This window comes from Hylobates moloch, unplaced genomic scaffold (genome assembly GCF_009828535.3).
Source record: "Hylobates moloch isolate HMO894 unplaced genomic scaffold, HMol_V3 SCAFFOLD_5, whole genome shotgun sequence".
NCBI lineage: Eukaryota > Metazoa > Chordata > Mammalia > Primates > Hylobatidae > Hylobates > Hylobates moloch.
Window position 1 is genome coordinate 106,678,525 of NW_026652280.1, and position 20,575 is coordinate 106,699,099.

At 38.9% G+C, this 20,575-nt stretch overlaps 1 protein-coding gene across 10 annotated transcripts in view; it reads left to right on the forward strand.

Annotated features, from left to right (window-relative positions):
* FMO5 (flavin containing dimethylaniline monoxygenase 5) overlaps positions 1 to 20,575 on the forward strand; it is a 344,784-nt gene that overhangs the window by 34,390 nt on the left and 289,819 nt on the right. The window contains exon 3 of one of the 10 annotated variants that reach the window (XR_009213646.1): positions 1,135 to 1,210. The exons of the other annotated variants lie outside the window; for them this stretch is intronic. The gene's annotated coding sequence lies outside the window, so the exon portion shown is untranslated. The remainder of the gene's footprint in view (positions 1 to 1,134; positions 1,211 to 20,575) is intronic. 10 annotated transcript variants of the gene reach the window in all.

The following is a 20,575-nucleotide window of genomic DNA, read 5'->3' on the forward strand; positions in this document are numbered from 1 at the left end:
AGGACCCTCCGAGCCAGGTGCGGGACACAATCTCCTAGTGTGCCGTTTTCCAGGCCCGTTGGAAAAGCGCAGTATTGGGGTGGGACTGACCCGATATTCCAGGTGCCGTCTGTTTCCCCTTTCTTTGACTAGGAAAGGGAACTCCCTGACCCCTTGCGCTTCCCGAGTGAGGTAATGCCTCGCCCTGCTTCGGCTCGCGCACAGTGCGCTTCACCGACTGTCCTGCACCCACTGTTAGGCACTCCCTAGTGAGATGAAACCGGTACCTCAAGCAGAAATGCAGAAATCATCCGTCTTCTGTGTCGCTGGGGCTGGGAGCTGGAGACCGGAGCTGTTCCTATTCGGCCATCTTGGCTCCACCCCTAAGATCTGGAATTGCATTTTATAGTTGAGTGTAGTAAATGATTTTAAGCTGCCTTACCTACAATTCTGAGTGTAACTTAGTGTAAATAAAGCACCAGGTGGCAGCAGGGGAGTATTGCTACACATTTTTTTTTTTTTTTTAAACACTTAAGGCATTTTCCCAGTGGATTAGCTGCTATACAAAATGGACAATTAGACACAGGCCTGCACAAAGAGCTTGCAATCTATAGATGGATCAGTTGTCATTATATAAAGCTCCATATCTTCATTATCAAAAGCAGCTATGCTGAATGCCATTCTCTGAAAGATTGTAAGCAAGCTCTGCAGAATCTGAGCAGGCCAGGGTGAGCCTTGCTCTGTGGAGATTATAATAGAAAATAAAAAATAACGGAAATATAGATGGGCATACCAGCTCTGAACCAGTTAGGGAATGATTATGTGTTGCAAATTATTTGTTAACTTGGCTATTTATAGTTGATTGTCTGTGTCTTCCTCTAGACTGAAAGTCATTTGAAGGCAGGGACCAATCTTTTTCATCTTTAAATCCGGAAACACTTAGCAGGGAGCCCATCACATGAAAAGGGCTTAATAAATGTTTGTTGAACAACTGAGAAAAAAGTTAAGAAATTAAAAAGTAAAAATGAGAAGAAAAAAATGTGAACACTACTATACAGAAAGGAATTCGGAGCATGCCTTGTATGAAGTATCTGAGTTGCACGCTCTTAGTCCCAGAGTGCAGTTTTATTTATCTTTCCTTCTTTTTTCTTCAAGAAGCCGCAAGAATCCTTCCAAGCCTGACTTCAGTGGAATATTGACCTCTTAGAGATTTTCAGATTAGGACACGTAGGTAATTGAAAGAGGTTACTATCCAGAGAAGACCATTAAGACATATTCCCATTTAGCTGAACCAGAGTTGCCCACTATATTTTTGTAGTTAAAGATCATCGGTGTGGACCTGGAGACCATGTTGTGTGTTTTGTAATCTTCAACATCCTAGTAGGTTTATTATCATCCAAGAGTTGAAAGACAAAAAACCAAGCATGTTATTTCTTAGCAGTTGAGCTTCTCTTTAGATGAGGTTCCTTTCGTCTCTTTTTCATGCCAGCCCACCACTTCCCAGTTCCACAGAAGCGTGGTCCTAGAGGAATTTCTTCCTCCTTGGGCAGGAAGGGTGAAGGGTGAGAAGAAGAGGAGGACTAAGGGGGCCCCTAGAGGAAACAGGAGAGGCAAGCAGGGAGAAAGCACCAGGCTGGAGCCAACTCTGGTACAGGGGACAGGGCACTGTGAAAAAGGAACTTGGGGTGTCTTGTAGCAGATCACACTCCCTACACCTGCAAATGCAGGTTAGAGTTCAGATTAGATTAGCATTAGCTTAGATTTTATCCCTAACTATAGCTTAAATTCTAAGAAGAAAATCACCCTATATATCTTCTCCAGCCCCAAATCCAGAATCCTCTACCAGTCCAGGGAGTCTGAACTTGAATTCCCTTTAATGAGAGGAAAAGCCTTTCTTCTACAATAATAGATTAAAAAGCCTTAAAGATTCAAATGGAAGAAACACATTGGTGTGGGGAATGTAAAAATATACCTGACAGTTTTCTTTCCTGTTTGTTTTGGGCAGGTGGGTGGGTGGAGAACTGTAGAGGAGAAAAGGGAGGGCTGGAGACTTTGGCTGAGCTGTTTGTCTTCATCCCTGTGCAAAAAAAGAGAGACTGCCAAACCACTGTCTCTACAAAGATCATTATGGACATTTCAGCAGCTCCTCATCTCTATTTTCCCATTATTGGTTCCACTTTTATAATAATTTCAGGAAATAATATAAAAATTTTCTGGGTTATAGATAATTATCTTAAAAACTGAATATGGTCACCCAGTTTTAGTGTCTGAGTTTGCATCTATTATTATATTTCTGCCAAGTGAAGTCTAAATAATACCCTAGAGTGTCCTGTGAATGAAGGTTTTGCACTAGGTCAAGAAAGTAAAAGCGCTGGGAAAACTACCATCACAACCACGTGACAGAAGAATAGAAATGTCAGACTTGAAAGAATCTGGCCGGGCGCGATGGCTCACGCTTGTAATCCCAGCACTTTGGGAGGCCAAGGTGGGTGGATCACGAGGTCAGGAGTTCGAGACCACCCTGGCCAACACAGTGAAACCCCATCTCTAGTAAAAATACAAAAATTAGCTGGGTGTGGTGGCAGGCACCTGTAATCCCAGCTACACAAGAGGCTGAGGCAGGAGAATCTCTTGAACCTGGGAGGTGGAGGTTGCAGTGAGCCAAGATTGCTCCACTGCACTCCAGCCTGGGTGACAGAGACCCTGTCTCAAAAAAAAAAAAAAAAAAAAAAAGAGAATCTGTGCATATAGTCAGTACATTCATATGGTATTAATATTTTAAATGTTTTACTTGTATTCTTTGTTCATACCAACTTGCTACAGTTCAATAGAAGAAAATAAATATGCAATAATTTTTTTGTTTTTTAAAATTATAGTATTTTGTTTGAAAGTGAATCCTTAATTGATTGACCTATCCAAAAATGAATCTGTGGTTATGAGTTTCTTTTTAAAAAACTGAAATGATCAGCAATCATATTACTGATTCAAATGCAAGTCTATCATGTACAAAATAAAAAAGAACCAAGTTGTTAATAATATGTATGTCATTATCAATAAACTCTGCATTGGTGATTTTGTTTAAACAAAGCAATATTACATATCACATTAACTTAATGTGGTCGATTTGAAGTTCATTTGTTTTACTTATGTTTATTTTATAAATTGATTTGGTTTTATAGTTATACAGTTGCTTATATAAGAACTACAAGCATAAAGAGTGGCGTTAACACCTAGTTTTATGATTGTGCATATTTATGCAACTTTATAATACATGTAATATAAGCCAACATTTTATATGTCATGTGTTAGTTAAGTTTAAGAGACACTCTTCTGAATGAGTGTTTCCCAAAGATTATTCTGTGGAATACTAGTTCCAGGAAATGAGCAGCAACAACAACAAAGTGCTTTTGTTAACAAATACATTTAGGAAATGCACTACAGCTACCTTTTTGGGAATTGATAGTACATGTTGGCTATTTCAACATGAGAAAACTGCAATTTTGACTACAGTTTTTCAAAATTATTTGCCTGTGTTAAGCCATCTTTAAGTGAAACAATCATTAGAATCTTACAGTGTTCTACAAAACGCAGTAAAGGAAAATTGTTCTAGACTAGAAAAAAACAGATTATCCACTTTTCTCTGCAGAAACAAGCAAGTTAACACTTTAACAAGAATGTGGCTCCAGGGGGTGAAAGTATTGAAAAATAGACTTTTTTTTTCTTCTGCAATTCAAATGATACTGATAAGGAAGGAAAGGTTGGAGGGTGTATTGAAAGGGTTGAGACTGGCTGCACAGAATGCTGTCTGCTCTATAGTCAAACATGAAGAGGACCGTTTGTAGGAGAGATGGAACCATAGACAAGGGTGATTTCTTCAGTGTAGCCCAATGGGTAAGTTTTGGTGAAAGTTACCACAGGGCAAATTTCACTATAACAGAAGGAAGACCATTCCAGTTATTAAAGATGTCCAAAGGTGACATGACTGCTTTGGGACAGAATATGTGCCCTACCCTAAGTAGCTCAGACAAAGGCCGAATGCGGATGCAGATGAAATTCAGGTTATCAAGTAAGTGGTTGGACTCGATGATTTTTAACCTTTAGTTCTATGAGTCCACTTATTTGTGATCAAAATAGAGATATGTACACAAGATAACAATGTACTCTACAGGACAATAATTAACACTCATTAAGTGATATGTACCAGGCATGTTACCTATACTAAGATGTTTAATCCTCACATCCTCCAACAACACCATGGAGAAAGGCACTGATATCCCCATTTTACAGATGAATAGCTGCAGTGGAGAAGCACAATCATGCTTATTCCTCCCATTTTCAATTAAGGACCACAAACCTCAAGTGGGCCTAATGCTGCCTATCATACTATATCTCTCTTCTATTTACTTTATCACTCTCCAAGATGATTGTATACTCTGTCTTCTCTCCTCAAATCTCCAACACCTCCCCATCCTCACTTTCAGCTGATCCTAGTGCTTCCAACATTGAAGAGAAAATTAAAGTAATCAAAGAACTTATACTAACTGCCACATATTCTGCCTCCCCACCTGGTGTCTATGCCCCTAACTAGACCAGCCTCTCCAAGTATGCTCCATCTCACATGCTATCCTCCACTCAAGGCCATCACTATAGCATTATTCCCTTTCTCCCACATTATCAATTTGTTTCTTTTGACTAATTATTTTTCTCTGTTATTTATCCTTTGTAAAACTTCCTTTCTAATCTCATTCCCCTTCCAGCTACATCACATTTATTTGCTTCCCTTTAGAGCAAATGCCACAATCAGCTTATTCATTCTTTTTTTTTTTTTTTTTTTTTTTGAGTCCGAGTCTTGCTCTGTCGCCAGGCTGGAGTGCAGTGGCACCATCTCAGCTCACTGCAACCTCCACCTCCCAGGTTCAAGTGATTATCCTGCCTCAGCCTCACGAGTAGCTGGGATTACAGGCACCTGCCACCATGCCTGGCTAATTTTTTAAAAATATTTTTAGTAGAGACGGGGTTTCATCATATTGGCCAGGTTGGTCTCGAACTCCTGACCTCAGGTGATCCATCCGCCTCAGCCTCCCAAAGTGCTGGGATTACAGGCATGAGCTACGGCACCCAGCAGCTCATTTACTCTTAATGCTTCCAATTCCTCTCTTTTAATTCTCTTGTAAAGTCACTCCAGTCAGGTTTGCACCCCCACTACTCTACCAAAACTGTTCTTGTCAAGATGGCCAGTGACTTTCACATGTTTAGATCCAATGGTCAAGTCTCAGTCCTCATCTCCCTTGACCTGTCTGCCACATTTGACATCATTGATTGTTCCTCTTTTCTGGAAACACTTTTTGTACTTGGCTTCCTGGTCACCATACTCTTAGCTTTCTTCCTGCCTCACTGGCTCCTCCTTCCCATTTACTTTAGGTGGCTCCTACTCTTCCTTAACTCTTAACTTTGAGGTGCCCCAAGGTTCAGGTTTTGAATTGCTTGTCTTTGAATTCCCTTGGTGATCTCACCTAGCCTTAAGGTTTTAAAAGTGTCACCTAAACATTGTTGACTACAAATTTGTCTCTAGCCCAGGCCTTTCTCTTGAGCTCCAAGTTCTTATACTCAACTGGCTACTTAACATTTCTAGTTAGATGTGTAATAGGCATTTCAAACATAATAAAGCTAAACTTCAGATCTTTATGTAGTGACTGCTGTGATGTGCTGGCCACATGCCCCTCAGAACTGAGGCAGTTCTCTTCCAGCTCGCAGCAAAGTCCCTCTTTAAGAAGTGCCCTCAGCTGAAGGGACCTGTCTTGCTTAAGATAACACTCTTACTTGAGGCACTTCCTCTCCAATGCCTGGTTGATGTGACAGAGAAAAGGCCCAGCCCCATTGCCTCGGTTTGAGACAACTCTGAAGAGTCATTGCAGCTCCATGTCGGATCAGCAGAGGCTTCTGTCACGGCTCCATCACGGTGGAGTGATGCTCAGCGCTGCATCTCTGCCTGCCCAGCCCTACCTCTCTCACTGCCTTTACCGTGATGTTCCAGAGATGGGTCTCTGGGAACACCAATCTCTCTCTGACTGTGTTTCCTGAGGAACCTGACTTAAGATAGTAAATATTGAGATAGTCCTGAGAAACAGACTCTAAAAAGGATTTTGGAACTGGATCACCAGCCCATTGCTGGGAATGAAAGATCCACTACTGGTTGGTAGCTGGAATACTCACAGCCTTTGGTGTTCTGTAGTAGTTTTTAAAGCTATCATCACCTGTTATTCTATCAGCGATTAAAAAGGATGTTGAAATCGCTATTATGGTTATGGATTTATCCATTTCTTCATTCAGGTCTGTCAGTTTTTGATGCTCTTTTAGTAAGTACATAAACATTTAGGTTTAGGTATAACTTCTCGAAGAATTGACCTTTCTATCATTATAAATACCCTTCTTTATTCCTGTTTATATGTTTTATTCTGAAGTATACTTTGTTTCCCTTTTGCTAGTTTACTGATGTGAGTCAATATATTTCATTTTCAGCCTCCGTCATATTTACGTTTCTTTTGTCCTTTGTTCAGGCCCCTTTAGAAAACAACTTCTCTGTGAAACTTCTCAAGACAGAACTTATTATTTCTAGTGTTTGTACTAAGCATGGAGTCCACTGGGCGCAAATTGCTTGTGTTTGTTTTCATTTTACTAAGCATGGATTACATGTGTTTGCTTTAATTATGGATTGACTGCTCTTGGGTCAGACACACATCTACTGTCCAAAATATGTGGTGGGGGATGAAGGGTCACGTGATGTAATATGGTTGTTTAGAGCTACCTCTTTGTTAGTGCCTATAGATGTGCCATTTCTTTAATTGAAAATAGAGAACTTTATATGCTGTATACCATTGGTGAAAAAATATAAGGTGAACCTGAAATATAACATGATCTCTCTTATGTTTGTAAAATTTATCTATATTTTTTGCATGTAGCTTTAGTTTGTTCACATCTTATTTAATATTGCATTGTATGAATATACCACAATTTATATATTTTTCTGTAGATATCCATATGGAACACTATTACTTTAAAATGATATTTAAAGTGATCTTTAAAATGCTTGTTTATACTATCAGTTTATACTAACAGTTAAAATTGTGAGGTCATGTTTCTAGGAAAAATGACCACGTCTATAAATTATTCTGTCTTTCACCATTTCAATCTGGATATTTCTTGGATATTCAAATATTATTATTTGTTTAATGTTATTTAAGGATAATCATCTCCCATCAAATGTACTTGGCAGTTCAGAATATGGTAACAGAGTGTTCTGTTACATGAGAAACTGTGCAAATATCTGTCTTTTCTGAGTGACAGTGTTGCAAGAGAAATGAAAAATATGTCCCCCAAAACACACAAATGTTTATTATAGTTTTATTTGTAATTGTCCCAACTGGAAATGACCCAAATTTCTATCAAAAAAAGGGAATGGATAAAAATATTGTGGTTTATTTATACAATGGAATACTAATCTGCATTAAAAAGTCACAAATTATTGATAAACAGAATCTCAAAATCATTTGGTCGTGTTTGGAAGATCTATATTTACATGTTCATCTTCATGATAGTGAAGGCCAAACAAGGCATTAGAGGAGTGGTATGGGGGAAGGAGTGGCTATATTAAAATGGCAAAGGCAACCTCTTTGAGAAAGGAGTATTTGAGATTAATCTTAAGAATGAGAATGAGACAGCTATAGGAAGAGCTAGGAGAAAGCACTCCAGGCTAAAGGAACATCAAGTGCCAAGTCCTTGAAGCAAGAAAGGCCTTGCTTTGTCAAAAAAGAGAGACCCCCTGTAACTGAAACAGAACAAAGAGAAGACCAGTATGAGATAGATGGAGAGTGGCAGGAGACAGGAGTGGTTGGAGACAGAGGCAGGAGCCAGATTATATAGAACCCTACAACCTAAGGTAAGAAGCATACTTTTAAAATCAACTTTATTGGGGCTACATTATTATAATAAAATACATATAATATATTACATATGTTGTATTTTATATATATATATATGTAGACACACACACACACACACACACACACACACACTCACACTCTTCCATTGCCCAAAAAGCTCCCTCCTTTCTCTTTCTAGTCAATCTTCCCCATTCTCAGCCCTGGCCTTTCTTATTTCTTTCACTATGGATTGGAATGCACACAAAAAGGAAGGAAGCTGGAGTTCTGATTGGTGGAATGCAGGTACCTCGACCATTTATAATAAGGAGTTATCTCCCTGGCTTGAGAGGCTTGCAGACACCAGACAGGAGGAACAATAACCTCAGGAATCATCTGGAGTCCCCCCAGAGCCAGAACATAGCTCAGTTACAATCATGTTAAATTTCACTAACTTAACCTTGTGAGATAATAAGGCTACTAACAGTCTAAGTGCTTCTGAACTTCAGGACAGAGCCCATATGCCTAAGTATGGACATCCAAATGCCTTCTATGAGAGCTCATAATAAACTCGCGAACTTAATATTGATGAGTAAATGAGATGATTTGGGGGAAGTGCTTTAATAGTATTTGGCTCATTAAATTACAGCTAATAGTGCTGTATTTTAATATTATAAAAATGGGAATATTTTAAAGTAAAGTAATTAAAAAATGTTATGAGGCTCTAGACACATAAGATTGTATTGTTTTCTTATTTACTCACTAAAACAAAATCTGCTGGCTGTATTGTAAGAGAAGGAGAGTTTGCAGAACTTTAGGCTTAGTAGGCTACAATACTTCACGTAGGTGATTTCACCCAACTGTGCATGTTCTGGCCCTAAAACCAAGAATATATGCACTACAGCTGCATTTTTTTTTGAGGCAGAGTCTTACTCAGTTGCCCAGGCTGGAGTGCAGTGGCATGACCTCAGCTCACTGCAACCTCTGCCTCCCAGGTTCAAGTGATTCTCCTGTCTCAGCCTCCCTAGTAGCTGGGATTATAGGTACAGGCCACCACGCCCAGCTAATTTTTGTATTTTTTGTAGAGATGGGGTTTTGCCATGTTGGCCAGGCTGGTCTTGAACTCCTGACCTCAGGTGATTTGCCTGCTTCGGCCTCCCAAAGTGTTTAATGTTTTCACTGGATGTAGATTTCTGGGCTGACCATTTCCCCTCAGAACTTTAAATATATCATTCCATTGCCTACTGGCTTGCATCGTTTCTGACAAGAAGTCTGTGATAATTCTTATCCTTGTTCCTCTGTATATAATGTCTTTTCCTATGATTGCTTTCAATACTTTCTGTTTATCAGAGGTTTTTCTTTATAAACAATTTGATTATAATGTACCTTGGTGGCATTGGTGTTGATGTTGGTGATGTGATTTCTGGTTGATATTCTTGAAATATCATTTTGGCTACCTTGTAGAAAATGAATTAGAATGATGTAAGAGTGGAATCAGAAAAACCTGTGAGGGGAATATATATATGTATATATACATATGTGTGTGTGCGTGTGTATATGTATATATACACACATTATATATACACACACACACACACACATACATATATATATTTCTCTCTCTATGTATATTTTTTTTCAAGACAGAGTCTCACTCTTGTTGCCCAGGCTGAAGTGCAGTGGTACAATCTTGGCTCACTGCAACCTCTGCCTCCTGGGTTCAAACAATTCTCCTGTCTCAGCCTCCCAAGTATCTGGGATTACAGATGCCCACCACCACACCTGGCTAACTTTTATATTTTTAGTAGAGATGGGGTCTCCCTATTTTGGCCAGGCTGATCTCAAACTCCTGATGTCAGGTGATCCTGCCCGCCTTGGCCTCCCAAAGTTCTGGGATTACAGGCCACTGCATCTGGCCACCATGGGAAAAATATTACAGGAATGTGAGCAAAGACTGTTAGTGGCTTGCCCAGGTTTGTGGTAGGGTAAAGGGATAGTCTTCAGAAATACAGCGTTAGGTCACGGATTGCATGCTGAATATGGTTTGAGAATTGGTGGAAGATGAATAGGGATCAGATAAAGAGCAGGGAAAACCAAAAACTTCATTTTGAACATAATAAATTTGTAATGACTACTAGACATTCAGGAGGAGATGTCAAGGAGGCTGTCACATCTCTAAGTCTTAAGCTGAGGAGAGATGTATAGACTAGAAAAATAAATTTGAGAGTTGCAGACATAGGAGTTTTAAAGTTATAAGAATGGATAAAGCACTCCTAAAAGGGTGACTGAAGTACTAAAAGTTGACATCCCCCCTTGTAGGGCATGTGGTACATTTCTTAGTTTTATTTGTATATCTCTAACCCTGTAATATTAAAGAAGGTGAAGCAGATACTGACCTTATATATGTGGAATATTCAATGCAGACTGGGTCAGTGGTGCACATACAGAACATGTCTAAGAACCTCAGGTTGCTGGGGAAATAACCCATGGCAGTGTGGAGGACAGGACTGACCCTGGTGGCTGTTATTATAGTGGCCACCAGGGTCAGTCTTGTCCTATTATGGCTGTTCCCCAGAAGGGTAGTCAGGTAAATGACCAGGAAGACCAAGAAGAACAAGCCCTATAGGTTGGATGTTGGAAAATCCCAAGAAGACAAATTTGTTGACATGTGATTGATTGTTTACTCAAATGGCATCACACTTACAAAGCAATGAGAAAAAATAAACCATAATGAAAATGTACATAGAGCATCTTAAGTGAGTTTGTAAACTTGTAGGGTTATGCCAAATGATTTTAGGAGCAAAGCAGCCTGGACTATGGAGAAAAGCAAGCAGGGCTGCCTTCAGGAAGACCACCACTTCTCCTGACAGGATGGACCTTGCCATCTCAGGCTCAGGCAGCTCCCATGTTTGTATGAATGAACTAGTTCAAACCTGTGTGAATCTCTGTGTTAGAGTGAGCTCACTTTCCAAAGGCTATGTAAACCTCCCTCTTAGCATTGCTTTCACTGTATTATTTAAATTTATTTATATAAAGGTCTCATTATGAATATAATAAATGTTTATGAATAAAAATTATACAAAAAGATGCTTAACATCTTCCAAATTAATGTTTCACTTCAATGTATTTTGTTATGTTCTCATTCTCTTTTCCTCTCACCCTGTCTTCTCTCCTATTCTCTTTCTGTGTCTCTGTCTTCATTTATATCTGTATATGTGTCCATATCTTCACAAAATAGATACTTTTATATTTAATTTTGTATCTTTTAAAAACTAGTATCTTCACCCTCAGCACAGTGGGCAGCACGCCAATCTCGTCATAAAAAACTAATATTATAGTACAAACATTTTCCATAGCTTTCAGTATATTTGAATGTACAATTTCCAATGGCTGTGTTATATTCCATTATATGGAAATACATATAAATTGTATTTAATTATTCCACATTGTTCAATATTTAGGTTGTGTTCATGATTTTTCTTTTATAGAAGTATTGTGATGAGCATTTTTTATATTATTATATGCCATATTTTGCTAATTTCCTTAAGATAAATGTTTGAGTTCGGTGATTTTTTTTTTTGTTTGTTTGTTTGTTTTTTTTAGAGGGAGTTTCACTCTTGTCGCCCAGGCTGGAGTACAATGGCGCAATCTTGGCTCACTGCAACCTCCGCCTCCTGGGTTCAAGTGATTCTGCTGCCTCAGCCTCCCAAGTAGCTGGGATTACAGGCATGTGCCTCCAGCCCAGCTAATTTTGTATTTTTAGTAGAAATGGGATTTTACCATGTTGGCCAGGCTAGTCTCGAACTCATGACCTCAGTTCGTCCGCCCGCCTTGGCCTCCCGAAGTGCTGGGATTACAGGGGTGACCCCAGCAAGTTCTGTGTTTTTTAAAAGGTTTCTTGGGAATTTTTTTTGAGAAAACGTTTTTTTCTTTTGTATAGACTTCATTTTTCCTAATAATATGATTTCTCTTTTCAGAGTGCATAAGTTCTTAGAAATTTTAATCAACCAATTAATTTTATGCGAATTTCTTCTGGAATATTTTCTCATTGATATAAACTGTTACTAACCCCAGACATCCTCTGTTAAATATTTTCTCTTTCTTAACAGAGCAGTCAGTATGACCACCAATTTTCTACTAGTTTATTAACTTAAACTTTGAACCCATGCTGGGTTATTTTGCAGTGTATCTGTTCTAGAATTGGAGTCAGTGTAACTATGATGGAAAGGGTGGGCTTTGGTGCCAGGTGGATTTGAATCCTGGCTTTGTCTCTGTATGTTCTAGAAACTGTCGTCCCTGAGTCTCAGTTTATTCATCTGAACGATAAAGATCATAGTATCTAACTCATATGTGTTTTAGAAGGATTAAATTAGATTATGTATCAGTCCATGTGAAAAGCTTTTGAAATACAATAGTCTCATCAGAAAGCACTCTCTTCTGAGTGCTTTCTACCTATTTTCTCACCAGCTCTGCTGCTAACACCCCAGTCCAATCTACCACCTTCTTTCCCCTGGACTATGCAATAGCCTCTCCACTGATCTCCTACCCTCTATCCTTACCTCTATTAGTCTTTTCTTCTCACAGCAGCCAGGGTGTTTGTTTATAGATATAAATATTTTTATTTCATACCTGTGCTCAGTTTTTCAATACATTCTCATCACCTATAGAAAAAAAATCTTTCACCTACTGGCAATAGCCTGCTGTTTTCTATTATTTCACCCTTGTTCTATCCCCATGCTTCCCATAGATTGGAAAGGGGAGTTCTTGGCTAAAAACCATTTAGTAGCTTTCCACATCAAGCAGAGTGAAGTCCAAAGTCCTCAGATATTCATGGCTAGCTCTTTGACCTCATTTTAAACCATTCTACCTTTTGCTCACTCTGTTGCAACTGCACCAATCTACTTTCTGCTCTTACACGTGTCTAGCACACTGGGCCCACCTACCAAATCAGGTATTAAATTTTATCCATGTTAGCTTTAGTAATAAATAAGCCGAGGAGAGACTAGGATTCACCTGAGGAAGGCATATGGTCCTACCAGTGAGACCATGCATAGTCAGAGCAAGATTTAGTCAAGGCAGAGAGAAATATGAAAAAACACTGCATCATCTTCCACCTATTAAAAAACCACCTTTCTGAAAGGGGTCAGTATTGGAGATGTCAGGGTGAAAAAGCAGAAAATGAGCTGACGATAGTAACTGGTAAACCTAGATATCTTTAACACTCTTGGTAACAGAAATAAGGGAAGGCTTTTACCCTAAAAAGACTGCCACCTTTTTCACTATGGTAGACAGAATAAGCATTCCCAAACTTGTGAATGCAAAAGGGACTTTTTAGGTGTGATTCAATTAAGAATTTTGAAATGAGGACGCTATCCTGGATTATCCAGGTGGACCCAATGTAATCACAAGGATCCTTACAAGAGGGAGATGGGTGGGTCAAAGTTAGAGGAAGAACATGTGATGATGGAAGCAGAGATTGGAATGATGGACTTTGAAGAGCAAAGAAGGGGCCATTGAATCAGGGTATTCAGCCAGCCTCTGGAAACTGGAAAAGGCAAGGAAACAGATTTGGTCCCAGAGCCTTCACAAGGAATGCAGCCCTAATGATATCTTCATTTAGGATTTCTGACTTCCAGAACTGGAAGACAATATATTTATGTTATTTTAACCCTTAAGTATGTGATAATTTGTTATAGTAGCAAGAGGAAGCTAACACATTCACTATCACATAGACTGCATGGCTAATGATACTGTGTCCAGAATCTTAAATTCTCTTACAATTGATTTGGGGGCAGTTCTGAAATGGGTAATTAAGTGCTGCCCAGGGGTCCATGAGATGTCAGCATAGGAGGAGATATTAGCATGTGTTTTAAGTACTAATAGATCCTACTCCAAGGCCACTCAAAGTGCTGCTTATCATGTAAGGACATTGGTTGGTATGTCGAAGAGCCCAGAGGATGTCACGGTGAACTCACACCGACGAAGACATATCTGGAAGGCTGTCTTCCACTCCCTGGATGAAGATGAGGTTAAAGCTATTCCAGACATCTTATTTCATGAAGAATGGTATGACAGAGAAGGCCCTAAAGCCTGGTGCTCAGAGAAACTGGTAATGGCCCTAAAGGATGACTACACTGTGGCCAGTGATGCTTGGCAGAGATTTGACTGTTGGAGGCCAAAAGATTGAGGGTCATGATTAACTTAGTATACCACTGGAGGCTATATGAGTAAACAGCAAACTGTTCTCATAAACGCAGAATGTTGGCAAACTGACAAACTGTGTATGCCACCCAGAAGGAGTGCTGAGGGTAGTCACACCCCAAGTGCAATGTTTCTTGTGATTAGGTACATCTGAAGCCTGTTGGTAATAATATGAACCTGTGATCAATTAAGCAGCCGACCAATTGTTACCTCCTCCTCCTTGCTCTTGGTAGCCAAGAAATATGAAGGGCTGTAGAAGCTCGGGGTCGGGGGGGCTGCCCTTGCTCACTAGAAGCAGGGAGCTCTCTTGTTCTTCCCCTGGCCCTTTCTTTAAAACAGATTTCTTTTGTCTTAAGTTTTCATTTCTGCATTTGTCCCTTTGTTCAGTCTTGTAATGAGAGTCTCAAGTAGTGACAGTAGTAATTGTCTTAATGATGGTCTCAAGTAGTAACAGTAGAAACTGTCATAGTGACGGTCTCAAGTAGTAACCGTGGCAGTCTGTCACATTTGACTATCATTATTTTTCTTTATGAATAACAGTAGGGTGCCCATGTGTATATGTAAGGACTGACATCTCTTTCAAAAGCGAGAGTCAATAATTTGTTTTGAGTAGTAAATCTGTTTGGTGAGTCAACGGTCCATAGACTACAGATGGATTGCAAAGCATAATGCAATTCAAGGTCTAAGAACAATGAACTTACCTACATTCATGGCATTTTGCATGTAATTTCAAGAAGGAATTTCAGAGTTATAAAACCTGTTGAGTTTTCATAGCAGTCAGTAGATCCTGGGGTTCAAAATTCCTCATTTAGACCAGAAAGTGGGTAGACCTAGAACCATATTTAAAGAGAATGGTCTGGGCCGGGTGCAGTGGCTCACGCCTGTAATCCCAGCACTTTGGGAGGCCGAGGTGGGAGGATCATGAGGTCAAGAGCTCAAGACCATCCTGGCCAACATGGTGAAACCCTGTCTCTACTAAAAATACAAAAATTAGCTGGGCATGGTGGTGTGCACCTGTAGTCCCAGCTATGTGGGAGGCTGAGGCAGGAGAATCGCTTGAACCCAGGAGGCAGAGGCTGCAGTGAGCCAAGATCACACCACTGCACTCCTCTGTCTCAAAAAAAAAACAACAACAACAACAACAAAAAAACATAGAATGGTCTGTGATGTGAAGATAGAGGTTTTGGAGTTTGGAGAGAGTGCTTGAAGGTATAGTTCAGTGCATGGAAGCCATTTTTTGAACATCCTAGAGTCCATGGGTAGGTACAAATTTGTTGAGCCAATTTGGACAGTCTAGGAGTGTCATTAAATGATAGTGGGAATTATTGAGAAAGAACAGGTGTTGGAAAGAAGATAATGAATTCATTTTGGAAATTTAAAGTGCTGTGGGACTCCAGGAGGAAGTGCCCAGTCAATAATGGAAAATATGGGATTGGTACTCAGGAGAAAGGCTGAAGATATCAGTTTAAGAGTCATTGGCATGAAAGTGAGTGTTGAAGTCATTGACTGTGTATGAAATGTACCAGGGAGAGTAGTTACAAAAAGAAGAAGTTGAGGATGGGGTCCTCATGTATTTAAAAGGTAGGAAAAGTTGTCAAGGAAGACCTGTGATGGGTTTCCAGATGCCTCAATCTCCAGAGTTGGCTGCAGGCACTGAAATCCCCAAGGCTTAGGCATTGATTTTTCAGCAAATACACCCCTTAAATTGGTTAGGAATCTGAGTATACTTGTTACAAATTTCTCTGTAATGAGGGTGCTGCTTTTTGTGGCTTTTATCATCTCTGATGATAAACCTCAAGTTCCTCCTCCCTTGGGAGCTGGTATATTACTTTATCTCATGATATAGAAAATCCCAAACAAATATCCCAACTTGATGTAGGTGTATTTATAGAAGGAAAAGAAAAGACACTGTTTATATAGTTTCTCTGAGAGACACTTGCCTTGTTTTCGAATAACCAAATTAACAAAAAGGATACAGATATTCAGGGTCAAAATTGGTTATCTTTAGAATTAGTCTCACTGCTTATTTTAAATATCTTGATATGTGACTTTTATTTACTTGAAGGTAGGCCCTGAAAAATAATAGTAGACATAATAGTAATAGTAGTAAACCCGTATATGGAGTTCACTGCTCTAAATGTCTTATGTATATTAATTCGGTTATCTTTACCATAACATTAGAAGATAGATACTATAATGAACTTCATTTTACAGCTGAGAAAAATGAGACACAGAAAGTTTAAATAAGGTGCCCAAGTTCACTCAGCTAAGTGTGAGAAGTCAGATATAAACCCAGCTTGTAAGACTCCAGAGTCTATGCCGTCAGTGCTGTGCTATGTATCCTCTATCCTGACTTGTCACCTTTAGATTGAGTTCATTATAAACTGACAAATACACATGCAAATAAAATCTAGGCTATTAATTTGAAAACATGCATTTTCACATGCCTGAATTTAACCAGGATATTCCAAATCGTGTTGTGTATGGACACATATTAGACAGTATTATAATAATAACATATTGAAAACTTACTAGATGCCAGAATTTGTTGAAATTGGTTTACATGTATTAGCTATTTAATTCTTACAACACTGAGGTCATACCATTATTCTCATTTTATAGATGAGAAATTCAAGGCATAGAGGGGTTAAGTGGCTATAATAATGTTATGAATTATTAGATAATATGCCATATTATATAATTATGAAATGATATGTTTTAAAAATACTTTGAAATATTTAAAGCACATGAAAAATAATGCACACTACTTATTCTTTATTCCAAGCATTCAAGACACATGATTAATAGGCAAACGTAGCTTTTATTAAAAATTCCAAATCTAGAGTCTCCAGGATCTTTTGAAGTATTTATTATTCAATAGAAACTTGATACTGAAGTTAAAATGCAACAATTCCTAAAGCTAAATTTAAATGGTAGAAATATAATAAGCCTAGAAGGTCCTAAGAAATACAAGCATACCTCAACAGCATTGCAGGTTTGGTTTCAGACCACTGCAACAAAGCAAATATTGCAATAAAATGAGTCATATGAATTTTTCGGTTTTCCAGTGCATATGAAAGTTATGTTTACACTATACTGTGGTCTGTTAAGTGTGCAGTAGCATTATGTATGAAAACAATGTACATACCTTAATTTATTGCTAAAAATGCTAATCTTCTGAGCCTTCAGCAAGTCTTAATATTTTTGCTGGTGAAGAGTCTTGCCTCAGTGTTGATGGCTGCTGATTGATCAGGGTAGTGGTTGCTAAAGGTTAAGGTGGCTGTGGCAATTTGGTAACATAAGAGACCGATAAAGTTTGCTACATTGATGGATTCTTCCTTTCACAAAAGATTTTTCTGTAGCATATGATGCCATTTGATAGCATTTTACCCACAGGAGAACTTTCAAAGTTGGAGTCAAACCTCTGAAACCCTACTGCTGCTTTATCAACTAAGCTTATGTAACATTCTAAGTCCTTTGATTACAGTTAAACAATGTTAATAGTATCCTCACCAGGAGTAGATTCCATTTCAAGAAACTGCTTTCTTTGCTCATCTGTAAGAACCAACTTTTTGTCCATTCAAATTTTATCATGACATTGAAGCAATTTGGTTACATCTTCAGTTTCTACTCCTAATTCTAGTTCTCTTGCTACATCCACCATATCCACAGTTACTTCCTCCATCAAAGTCTTGAACCCTCCAAAGTCATCCATGAGAGTTAGAATAAACTTCTTCCAAAATCCTGTTCATATTGACATTTTTGACCTCCTCCTAAGAATCACAAATGTTCTTAATAGCGTCTAGAATAGTGAATCCTTTCCAGAGGACTTTCAATTTATTTTGCCCAGATCCATCAGAGGAGTCACTATCTATGGCAACTAGAGCTTTACAAACTGTATTCCTTAAATAATAAGACTTGAAAGGCAAAATTACTCCTTGGTACATGGGCAGTAAAATGGTTGTTGTGTTAGCAGGCATGACAACAACACTAATCTCCTTATATATCTCTATCAGGCTGTTGGATGGCCATGTGAATTTTCAATGAGTAATATTTTGGAATAGATTTTTTTTTAGCAGTAAATCTCAACGGTGGGCTTAAAATGTTCAGTAAATCACACTGTCAACAAATGTGTTATTATCCAGGCTTTATTGTTCTATTTACAGGGCACAGGCAGCACAGGTTTAGCATAATTCTTTTTTTTTTTTTTTTTTTTGAGATGGAGTCTTGCTCTGTCACCTAGGCTGGAGTGCAGTGGCGTGATCTCGGCTCACCGGAAGCTCCGCCTCCGGGTTCACGCCATTCTCCTACCTCAGCTTCCCGAGTAGCTGGGACTACAGGTGCCTGCCACCACGCCCGCCTAATTTTTTTGCATTTTTAGTAGAGACGGGGTTTTACTGCGTTAGTCAGGATGGTCTCGATCTTCTGACCTCATGATCCTCCCGCCTTGGCCTCCCAAAGTGCTAGGATTACAGGTGTGAGCCACCGCACCCAGCCAGGTTTAGCATAATTCTTAAGAGCCCTGGGATTTTTGCAGAATGGTAAATGAGCATTGGCTTCAGCTTAAAGTTACCAGCTGCAATAGACTGTCAGCCCATCCTTTGAAGCTTTGAAGCCAGGCATTGACTTCTGTCTAGCTATGAAAGTCCTAGATGACATCTTTTCCATCTTCATCAATGTAGGTGAAGGTTGTTTCATCTACATTGAAAATTTGTTGTTTAGTGTAGCCACCTTCCTCAATTATCTTAGCTAAATCTTGACAACTTGCTGCAGCTTCCACATCAGGACTGGCTGCTTCACTTTGTACTTTTATGTTATAAACACCAAACTCTGATAGCTTCAAACTTTTCTTCTGCAGCTTTCTCACCTCTCTTAGCCTTCATAGAACTGAAGGGAGTTAGGGCCTTCCTCTGGGTTAGGCTTTGGCTTAAGGGAATGTTGTGGCTTGTTTGATCTACCCAGACCACTGAAACTTTCTCCATATAAACAATGAGGTTGTGACATTTTCTTATTATTCACATGTTCACTGGAGTAGTGTTTTTAATTTCCTTTGAAAACTTTTCCTTTGCATTCACTACCTGGCTAACTATTTGGTGCAAGAGGCATAGACTTTGGCTTATCTCAGCTTTTGACATGCTTAATCATTTACTAGTTACTTAGCTTAATCATTTCTAGCTTTTGATTTAAGATGACACACATGTGACACTTCCTTTTACTTGAACACTTAGAGGCCATTGGAGAGTTATTATTGGCCTAATTTCAATATTGGTGTGTCTCAGGAAATACGGAGGCCTGTGGAGAGGGGGAGAGATGAACAGGGGAATGGTGAGTTGGTAGAACAGTCAGAACACACACAACATTAATCAATTAAGTTTGCCGTCTTGTAAGAGTGTGGTTTTTGCACCTCAAACAATTAAAATAGTTACACCAAAGATCAATAATCACAGATTAACATAGCAGACAAAATAATAATGGAAAAATTTGAACTATTATGAGAATTACCAAAATATGACACAGAGACTTGAAGTGAGCACATGCTGTTGGAAAAATGGAGCCGATAGACTTGCTTGATACTTTGCCGATAGACTTGCTTGAAACTTTCAATTTGTAAAAAATGCAGTCTCTGTGAAGTGCAGTAAAGTGAAGCACAATGAGTATGCCTGTCAATAATTTGCTTTGACAAAATGAAATATCTGTTGAGTAACCTTAGAAGTTTAAACTTTCTCCCCATATTAAATGTCAGGGTGTTCAGGTTTCAACTCAGAACTTACTTTGTCTACTTGTAAATCCACAAGTTTTCCCAGAGAATGTGTGATTAGCATTTGGAGATGCTGATAAGTTAGTAGTGAATTGTAATAATCTCATTCTCGTGTTTAATTGAGGCAAGTATGTGTTGTCATAGAGGCTTGGTTTTTAAAATTTGTCTTTGTTGTTGTTACTATATTTGTTTTTGCTTTTCAATTTCTTGTTTTACTAATTGAACAAGCATTTTATAGCTTTTAGGGAGTAATGAGCTCCTCATGACTGAACTGGACTGCTACATCCAGTGAGATCACTCTTGACAGCTCCTACCAATCATGAGTTTTTATTGTCATGCTCAGATGCTTATGTAATATAAATATGATATTATTTATAATAACGTAAGAGTTCAAACATTTCTTCTCAATGGATTAAATCAGTTAGTTCTGATGAGCAGTAGACAGTCCCTGGGACTAGGATGTTCCTGACACTGGTTTCAAATCATGCTCTGGTCTGTTATTTTCAGGGTTGAGAATTCTCTGATTAAATCCTTACATTTGCAAGGAACACAGGAATTTTTCTGTGTTAGTCATCCCACACACCCAGTGAACAGATTAGCTCTCCATCTCAGCTCCCCTGAAGCTCTCTTTTATGCTCTAAGAGGGCAGAGATAGCAAAAATATGCCACTCTCCGTAACTTAAGTTTCAAATCAGACTCTCTGTGAATGGCTGTTGAAGCT